Raw genomic sequence first — 10,339 nt, forward strand, 5'->3', positions numbered from 1 at the left:
ATCACAAACTAGAGCAGAAACTTCGCTCATAGGAGAAACTTACACAGAAAAACAGCAGGAAAAGACTGAGGAATTTGGCAAAATGGACAGCGCCATCGTGTCCGGAACGGCCCAAAACCCCAGTCTACAATGTCAAAGTGCTCAAATCCGACCTCGGATGAGCAGTTTACGGCCAAAACAGGCTCCAAAATGAGCAAAAACACAGTTGCGGCTGTTCCTCCTCTCTTCTCCACGTTTTTTCTGGTCTTCACTCTTGTTTTTTCAGTTCCCACACTTAGCTTTATTAGTTGGGCACCCTTGGCCTTTTAGATGACCTCAAACGGACCCCGAACAGGCCAAAAACTGACCTTGCAGTGCATAGTTGTCACCTTTTTGCATCATCCGCACACCTGGCACTCATTTCTTTTCAATAATGCGTCTCGCAACCACGTGAAGTGGCCCCAAACAGTGGTCCTAATGATGACCTTTCTGCATAACTCTCACAAGAAAACACCCACGTTGTGTCCGTCCTCATCCGCGTGCAAATATTGACCTCGTTCGCCCTCCTGACGCCACTAGATGCCATCTGACGCACCTGTTGACCTCACGTCGTCGGCCCGTGGATAGCTTCCTCGAGAAGTTTTACGCGCTACCAACTCCTCCTTATTGTAGAAAAAACACACTAGTATTGATAATAGTGAAAATCGCTGCACTATGTACACACTGTCCTACCTGTACACATGTGGGCCCCACATAACCACCTGGCTAAGGAAAATGGGCAATCCTTTATTTGATGCACCATGCATGTATATGTACATATGCGCAATCCCTTGCTCCAAAAAACTCCTGACACCGCCATGAAGAACATTGGATTTCTTTTCAAAGGAATTCGGTTTTTTACATGCAAATTCTAGCTCTAGCTGTTGCTCTTTTGGCCTGGGATGATACTTCTCGAAGTTGATGACTTTCTCAGTTGTTTAACTGACTAAATGATGTATGATACTATGTAAAAGGGAATTGATATTAACTTGCAGATTCAGACTGTATTACTTGGATACTATACTTGGTTATAGGTTTTTCATAACTAAATTTGAAAGAAGCTCTTGGTATGCCGACATAAAAAATTGAGGATTCTGGTTTATGATGAAACAACCTGGTGTTTACATGCAAATCCTGGTTTTTCTCTTCACAAATTGAGATTGGGTATATACTTATAACCAGGTAAGTTACTAGAGTTCTGACTGATACTTCGACAGTTACTTCTCGGGCTGAGGAGATTTGATACAATGGAGTTGGATATTATGGTTATGCTTTACATAGAATTCAGACTGACTCAGGCTGATAACTTTCTGGCTTAAGTTTGTACTGCTCGAAGGAAGTCGCATAGGATTTCCATTGGAAACTCTAGCTCTGGCTAGCACTCTTTTCGCACGAGATAATACTTCTCGGATCTGGATCTTGTAAAATCCTGATACAGGCTGCATTATGGTTGAAATCTGGTTGGTATTTCTATTATGCGGCCATGAAGAACAATGATTTTTCTTTTCAATGGAATTTGATTTTCATGCTTCACAACCAGTTATATACATGCAATTTTTGGTTTTTTCACAGCTTGGTATTTGGTATGTCTAATCAAGCAGGGTTAAAGGTTACTAACTGATACTTCCCTAACTTGTGCTGTTACTTCCCGGAGCTGAGGATTACTGATACTATGAGATTTGATAAGTATGGCATGAGATGTTGTGCTTTACATGAAATTCCGACTGGCCTGGAAGGGCTCGACCTGAAAGGGTTCCACCTAGCTGATTCGGCCTGGAAGGGCTCGACCTTGAGGTGTAGAATATAGAATAGGACACAGATAGGGATAGACCGACGAGTGGCAAATGGAATTTCATAAAACTGCGCTAAACTCTCTGACTTGACATTCTACTATAGTATGTACAGATTAATTCAGGCTTAATCATTTGTTTACTGATAACAGGGTCTACCAAAGTATATGTTGACTACTCGAATGAGTACTATGCTTGATCCAATCAAGAGAGCACAGATCTCAAAAAAAGCTTAAAGCCGCTATGGCTGAATATATTGGAACATTTACGGCAAAGAACAGAACATGATCAAGGCTAAGAGCATATCTTAATCGAACCTGCAAGAATAAGGAGATAAATTATAAAGATACTTAAATAGAGATTCATTGGCAGTTTGTAAACTGATGAAGTTCAGTGTAATGATGTAACTGACTACCTAAGTCTTGTTAAAGTTCGTTCAATTCTAATAAAGTTGATTTGCAAAAAAAAGTTGAAACTTTGTGACATGGATAACAACTAGGATGCCCATACATCACCTGCATACAGAGCCAATGCTAACTGAATGTTATGTTGTTCTATGGTTGCAGGTGAGGGCTACTCTCTTTGGTTCAGCTTTTTGGTTGCTTTATTGTTGGGAGGAATGGCTGCTGGTTCACAGTTTGTAAAAGAATTTCTACATTCGGATGGTGACTTGTACCAATCTCATAAGATTTAAATTATACAAAATCATGTTGTCTAAAGTTTGTTTGTATAATAAACCTTATATTTATCTGGGTACCTTGGTCTTTAAACATATGTGTGTTCATTTGTGAGTATTATAAGTAGATAACTAAAAAACACAACACACACACACACACACACACACACACATTGTGTCTTGGAAAGAAAGAAAGAGAGAGAGAGAGAGAGAGAGAGCACATGTATAAACAAAAAACACATACACACACATGCATAAACAAAGAACGCATACACTCACATTGAGAGAGAGAGAGAGAGAGAGAGAGAGAGAGAGAGAGAGAGAGAGAGAGGAGAAAACAAAGAGAAAGAGAAAGAGGGAGAGAATAAAAAACCAAAGAGAGAGAGAGAGGGGGAGAAGACAAAAGAGAGAGGTAAGGGGAACAATCAAAGAGAGAGAGATTAGGTTAAGATTTCAATTAGATTAGGTTAGATTACATTGAGATTTATGTTTATGTTGAGTTTAAGATTAGGTTAGATTTAGATTTACGTTAGATTAAGTTTAAGATTAGGTTAGATTTAGATTTACGTTAGATTATGTTAGATTTAAAATTAGGGCAGTATTAAAGACTAGCTAGCTATGTTAGATATAAGTTAGATTACATTTAGGTTTAGGATTTAAGATTGGATAAGATTTATGTATACGTTGAGTTTAATATTAGATTAGATTTAGATTTAAAATTAAAACAAGATTTAAGATTAACTAGATTAAATTTAGATTTACGTTAGATTACATTTAGGTTTATGTTAGATTTAAGATTAAATTAGATTTAGGTTTATTTTGAGTTTAAGATTAGATTAGATCTAGATTTATGTTCAAATTAAGATTAGATTAGATTTAGGTTAGATTTTAGTGCATGTCAATGAAGGCGCGCTTTACCCAAAGAGCAAACACTAGTTACACAACAATATGTATATTCCCATCAGAATCTGACACCTATTAACTCACACACTGACCATATTCAATTAGCCACGAATCACCACATGTTCAATTAGGTTAGATTTAAGATTATATTTTGGATTGAGTTTTTATATTAGAGTCTACCTTTGGGATTACGGGAGAAAAATTTAGAGTTAGATGAACGGTGATCCCTCTCTTCCCCTCTACAGATGTGACGTCAAGTTGGAAAGCTTTCAATGGCATGATACTCAGATTGGAGGCCAACATGCAATGTGCTAAGTAATCCCTCAAACAAAGATCTACTGTGAAGAGATGTTAAGATGATGTGAATTGCTACAGCTAGAGAAGAGGCAAAGGGGTTTTGTCCACTACATGCACTGTCATGTAGATGTGGGTGTATAGATTTCTTGTACCCACAAATATAGGCATTGACCAATAAAGACGAGATTATAACCCGGTGTTTTTGATCTCCATGCACCTCTAGACCGAGGTGTGCAGGGATTGGACATGACTAGAGAATGTGAGGTAATTTATAGTGTGAAGAGAGAGAGAGAGATAGAGAGAGAGAGAGAGAGCGAGAGAGAGAGAGAGAGGGAGAGAGAGAGAACACGGAGGATGCCAATAGAAGATTAAATTTATGTCCAATTTATAAGGTTTTTACCTTCATTTTGAGTAGTGACGAGGATGTGGGGCCGTCCAACCGAAACACCTATCTTCCAACAAGGATCTTATGTCCTTGTAATCAATGCAAGCATGCTGTGCGATGAACAAGACACATTTCTTTTTAGCACATTCGTGAATTTGGTGAGTTCAATCCATCTATTATATATCGATTGTTGCCAATTATAACTCGTCGGACTCTGACGCTGGCCAACATGAACGATCTTGCAACCCAATAGACATGTTCGCATGTGCTTTGGTCAAGCAACGTACGTGAGGCCACAAGATGTAGCCTCTGACAGCTCGGAGGATGATCATGCAGACCACATTCCCAACGAGGCAATGTTTGAGCCCGAGATTGATGAAATGATTGAGACAATCATAGATTCAGAAAGGCTTATCTATGATGATATGAAAAGTGAAGCCGATACGCCATTGTATGATGGAGCACGTGTGTTTAGATTGAAGGCGCTCCTAGTTCTTCTCAACATGAAGGCAAAGTTTGAATGGAGTGACATTAGCATCACAACACTTTTCAGGTGATCTATTACAATATGTTTAATTTAATTAAAAAATCTAGATGTATAATGATCTGATAGATTACTTACACAAGTGAACCACATTTTTTTTGTTGTGTAGATTGCTCAAAGAGCACATACTGCCAGTTGATAATGTGATGCCAGATTCCAAAGAGGAAGCAAGAAAGATCTTACAAAACTTGAGAATGGATTACAATTTGATTTACGCTTGTCCTAATCGCTACATTCTTTTCAGAGGGGAATACATAGACATGGAGAAGTGTTCTAAATGTGGTTCCGAGAGATATCGAGTAGATCTCCGTGGAACAAAAATTCCACAAAAGGTTTTGTGACATTTTCCTCTGCTTCCTTGCATCAAGCATTCCTTTGAATGTAAGTCCATGGCCGCCCTAGCATCATGGCCTGAGGAGAATAAATCTTCGGATGGTGTGCTACGGATTCCTGCAGATTGCACAGCCTGGAAACATATAGACGAAACATGGCTAGATTTTTCCAGGAAGCTTGAAATTTTTACCTAGGCTTGGCTATGGATGGCGTAGATCCATTTGGTCAAAGATCGACATCTTATAGTGTATGGCTGTTGTCATCGTCAACATTCCCCCGTGGTTGACTACCAAGAAGGGGCACCTATGGCTAAGCTTGATTATGCCGGGGCGGAATAAAATGAAGAATATGGATGCGTATCTTCATCCACTATTGGAAGAGCTACAACAATTGTGGATTGGCATAGAAGTGGTGGATATGAGCCAACACACAGGTCGACGGAATGCTTGATCAGAGGCATTCTAATGTGGACCATGCATGACTATCCCGCACTAACAGAATGCTCATGTGATTTACACTCAAACTCAAACACTATAAATCTTGTTTTTTCTCAAGAAATTTGTATGTGGACTTTAATATCATTGCTAGACGTGTTTTACAATTTATTTTACCGGTGGCCATTGATGGATGTTTGTCTCTTGACGTCCGTAACACAATCTACAAACTTGCAAAGTTGGTGCAATGGATCTCACAAAAGGAGATCAAGGTAGACTCCATACCATTCGCCAAACTAAATGCTGCGGAGGTTGTGTGCATGTTTGAGAAACACTTTCCTACTACATGCTAACCATTCAAGTGCATCTTCTTGTTCACATAGTTGATGAGGTGGAAATAGCTGGCACAATACATTCCAGATGGATGTTCTTTTTAGAATGTTTCATGAAAACACTTAAGGGATATGTGCGTCAGAAGGCACGTTCGAAGGGTAGCATGGCAGAAGGTTGGCTAGTATCAGAGTCCCTAGTTTACATTGGAGAGTGACTAGATGGATTTGAAAAATCTTGGGACACGCTATGGAGAACCATAGATAATGGGCGCATATCTCGGATTGTCATGTGCAATCTCTGTGTTGAGAAGAAGATGACGGAAGATCTAGAGGCTAAAATCAATTGAATTTGCATGCTTCACAATCCAGTGATGCAAAAGTGTATTTCACAATACGAGGATGCAAACCAAGAGCGACAAAGGGCATGGATTAAGTGGAGACGGGGAAGACGACCACCGATGCATTATCTGGCGGGTCTAAAGAGCCTACCAACATTCATGAGCTTAAGATGGTTGCACAACCAATTGAAAAGCACACAACAGTGCGGTGAAGAAGTGATTGAGGAGGAGTGGGAGTACTCTCGGGGTTGCACGACCAAGGTAAGTTTGTAATGTACGACTAGTGACTTTCTAGATGTTTGAACGGCCATTCATAATGTTTGTTGGTTGTAGTATAAGTCATACACATTAACATGGTGTAAAGGTCGACATTTTAGCGTGAAACAAATCGACAAAAAGCGTTTTACTCAAGATTGTGGAATCATGGCAAAATTTGAACAGTCTAGTCGACGACAGTCCTCTGATGTAGATCCTGTGGTGGCGGAACTCACTTACTTCGGCATGCTTCAAGAGATTTTGAGAATCGATCATAGAGGATTTTTTGTCGACTTGTTCAACGTGCAATGGTTCAAGATAAACATGGAGGGTTGCAATGCTACTGTGCGCAGAGGAGAGTCTGGTTTTCTTAAAGTGGATTCAACTAAAAAATGGACCGACCTAAGAGAAACTTTCTTACTACCCGAGCATTGTGAACAAGTAAGTTATGTGCTTGGAAGCTATCCAATTTTAGAAGCTTTGTGCTTAGAAGCTCTCATGTAAGTTATGTGGATCTCGCAGGTTATATTTCATCCTACAAAGTCTGCATCAAACTGGTGGTATGAGGGATACCATATGCCAATCACAGTGGCATCAATGGAGGAGATTGGAGAAGATGCTCAGTTAGAAGTCATTGAGGTGGTGCGAGACGAGCATCAAGTTGCTACTCTCTATGGGGTGCATGCAGAGGATATACAAAATGAAATGGAGGACATCTGTCTAAATGGAGAGCTCTATATAGATATAGAGAGTTATGTTGAGCTATGAAAGGATTAGAGAGAGACCTCTTAAAACCATAAATATTGTATTCGAACAATTTTGCTCCGTTTTATAATATATATTGTATTCACGTGGCTATACTTGAGAAATTTAAATTGTGTGTAATCATCATTGCGTCCACTCCAGGTACGTATGCTCCAGGTATGTTCTCACAAAGCAGGGACACTCCTCGCCACCAACGAGGAGTGTGCTCCGAGTGCAATGGAGATTGAGGCTGCAATCGCGAAGGAGGTGATTCATCTCTGCTCATAGATGCTGCTCGTCCCTCCACTAGATCTAGTTGATCTGATGAAAGAGACTCTAAAAAGCACTACTAGTACTTCTTAGCGTCTCTTTCACCCAATCACCTAGATCTAGTGGAGGGGAAAGCAACATCTATGAGCAGAGACGGATCACCTCCTTTGCGATTGCAGCCTCAGTCTCCGTCGCACCCGGAGCGTAGTGCTTTTACAAGATACGTAGAATGCACACGGGAGACAAATTCACAAGAACCACAGGAATCTCTCTACACAAGAATCCTTCCCTCTTTATGAGTCCTCTCTCTCTCTCTGTCTCTCTCTCTCTCTATCTCTAGTTGTCCATGTTTTCTTCTCCATTCAATATTAAGATTAAATGTTCGTGTGTTTAATGCAGGTATGGATCATGAGTTTCTTTCTTCTTTGTCACCCCGACAGAGGCAGTGGTATGAGGATCATCATCGCTATGGACAACCATCACGTTGTTCTACTCCTTCAGCATCTCCCTCTTTTTCAGAGCATTCAGCACGTGCCAAAGCTTCGGTGTCGAGATGATCTTCACACTCGTTCGGCACCGATGCTCTAGTGGTGGCGATGGCGGTTGTTGTGGGGATGGCCATTGATTCCTCAACACCATCTAGTGTTTGATGAGGCTCTTTAATTTCCCCTTCTTTGCCCACCCCCACACCAGCCACGACATCGCCATCTACGCCAGGTTTTGCGTGGCTGATGTCCGTTCCTGGCTACACACCACTACCTACTCCTCCGAGAGTCACCCTAGTTGAAACTCCTTGCTTCGGGGCCCAGATTCCAGTGGAGACACCTGACGTCTGTACCCCCATCGACACGCCGCTAGAGACCCCTGTTGGGACACCCAAGTTCACGCGTCACAGGCAAGAGGGCTTGCCTTACTCCGTCGACTTCAGCGGCGGCATCATCTTGGATGATGAAGGCAAGAAGGTGATCTCGTGCATGCACAGTCTTTGCTCTCAGGTGTTTAGACACTACATACTAAACACCTGGAGTGAAGTACCAAGTGAATTAAAAGACAGAGTCATCAGCATGCTGTATGGCAAGTTTCCCGTGTCAACATGGGATGACCGCTTCAATGAAGACCTAATGAAGGTTCGAATGTGCGAATATTGCAAGCACAAGTGTTCTGAAGTGCAAAAAGAAATAAAGCATGGGTGGAATATACCACATTGGTTGGCCAAAGAAGATTGGAAGAATGCGAAGGGAGTAGCACGTGAGAATCCTTACAAGTAGAAGAAGAAAAGGAGGCAGCCAAAGCGCGTGTAGAGGCAGGGAGCTTGCACCACTTGGGGAGCGACGGGTCGGAATCATTTGAGGCCGATTTTGTAAGTATTTTTGCATTGTTCTTTAGGTTTGGTAGCTACATCTATTTGTACTTTTAAATTCTAGCATAATGGATTCTTTGTATGTTTTGAACAGTGGTCGATGACAAGACGTGACCCCACACCATACGAGCGCGAGTATGCAGGCAGGAAGGGCTTAAACGCTTTGATGGACATTCTGAGTTCTTGTGGTAGCATGGTGAGTATTAGGGTTTACTCTTTTCTATTTGTTGTATTGTTTTGTAAATTATATGTTTATACTTACAGAAAGATGTCTTATTGTTTTTTTTTGCAGAATTTGATAGATACGCCGCTTGGACGTGATGAGACGTCTGATTAGACGATGTTAGTCTAGCCGTAGCTAGATAGCATTAGTTTCCTTTTGTCATAGCATATGTATCATGAGATGACGTGTATACGTCTTTTTGTAACTATTGGAAAACCATGTCTATTTTCTCAATAATGACAATGGTGTTGTAACTATTACATTTGCAAAGCTTAAAAATCAAGTGATTTTGCCTGTGATGTGTACACTTGTCATTGATTTACTTTCATCAATTTAGTTTTGTCAATTTTGTATCTTTATTCTGCAAACAATACTATGGATGATGGAGTTAATGGTTATATTTTCTTGTGGGTGACTACTTTGGATCTATACCTAAGCTTGCACTTTCTTTCAAAGGTGAATCTGGGCTTATCTTGGATTTATTTAGGTTTATTCTATTATTGAAACATTCAATATGAATGCCCTGCCACCAATTTTTTTACTCTCGGGCGTCGCTATAAGCGTTGCTATAAGGCTCTGCAACGTTGCTATAAGCATCACTATAGGTAGCCTGTAAGTGTTGCTATTAGCATCGCTATATGCGTCTCTATATGAAACGTGGCTATAAGCGTCACTATAGGTAGCCTATAAGCATCACTATAGGTAGCCTGTAAGTGTCGCTATTAGCGTCGCTATATAGAGACACATATAGCGACGGTTAAAGCGACCCTCATAGCGATGTTCCCGTATCGACGCTATTAGCGACGGTCTTAGCGACACCGGGATGTATAAAAACCCAATGTATTTCCGTCGCTAAAAATGTCACAAGTGCACACAACCTCTTGTAGTGTGTGTTTTGTGATAGCTTTGTCTTTGACATGGCTATTACAACAAACAATGATTTATTAACACCAAGGATAATTTAAATTTCAAACATGGTGAAATATAAAAATGTTTAATATCAATGTTCAATACTTAGACATATTTAAAGTGAATGATTTGTTGCAATAGATGAAATATATACAATATTTAATGATTATGATTTGGAATAAGATTTTGTTATCAACAATTGAATAAATGTACATTCAACTTAGAAAATAGATAACTAAAAGTTAACGTTATGAAAAAGTAGTCCAAATGTGTGAGTTAAAAACTCTAACACAAGTGTGGACACTACTAAACGCAAAACACTGGAAGTTTATGTCACACAAAATGTAATGAAAATGGCCTATAAACTTTGAAAATAGCAGAATTAAGAGAATTAGAGTGAGAATTTTTGTGAGACTACTTTGAGAACATAGAGGGTGGACTTAATTAGCAATAGCAACATAACCATAATACTTAAGTAACTAGGCATCAACAATACTTTTGCGAGAGCGAGAGAGAGAGAGAGAGAGA

This window comes from Adiantum capillus-veneris, chromosome 22, assembly GCF_014529385.1.
Source record: "Adiantum capillus-veneris isolate H3 chromosome 22, ASM1452938v2, whole genome shotgun sequence".
In the NCBI taxonomy this organism is placed as follows: Eukaryota; Viridiplantae; Streptophyta; class Polypodiopsida; order Polypodiales; family Pteridaceae; genus Adiantum; species Adiantum capillus-veneris.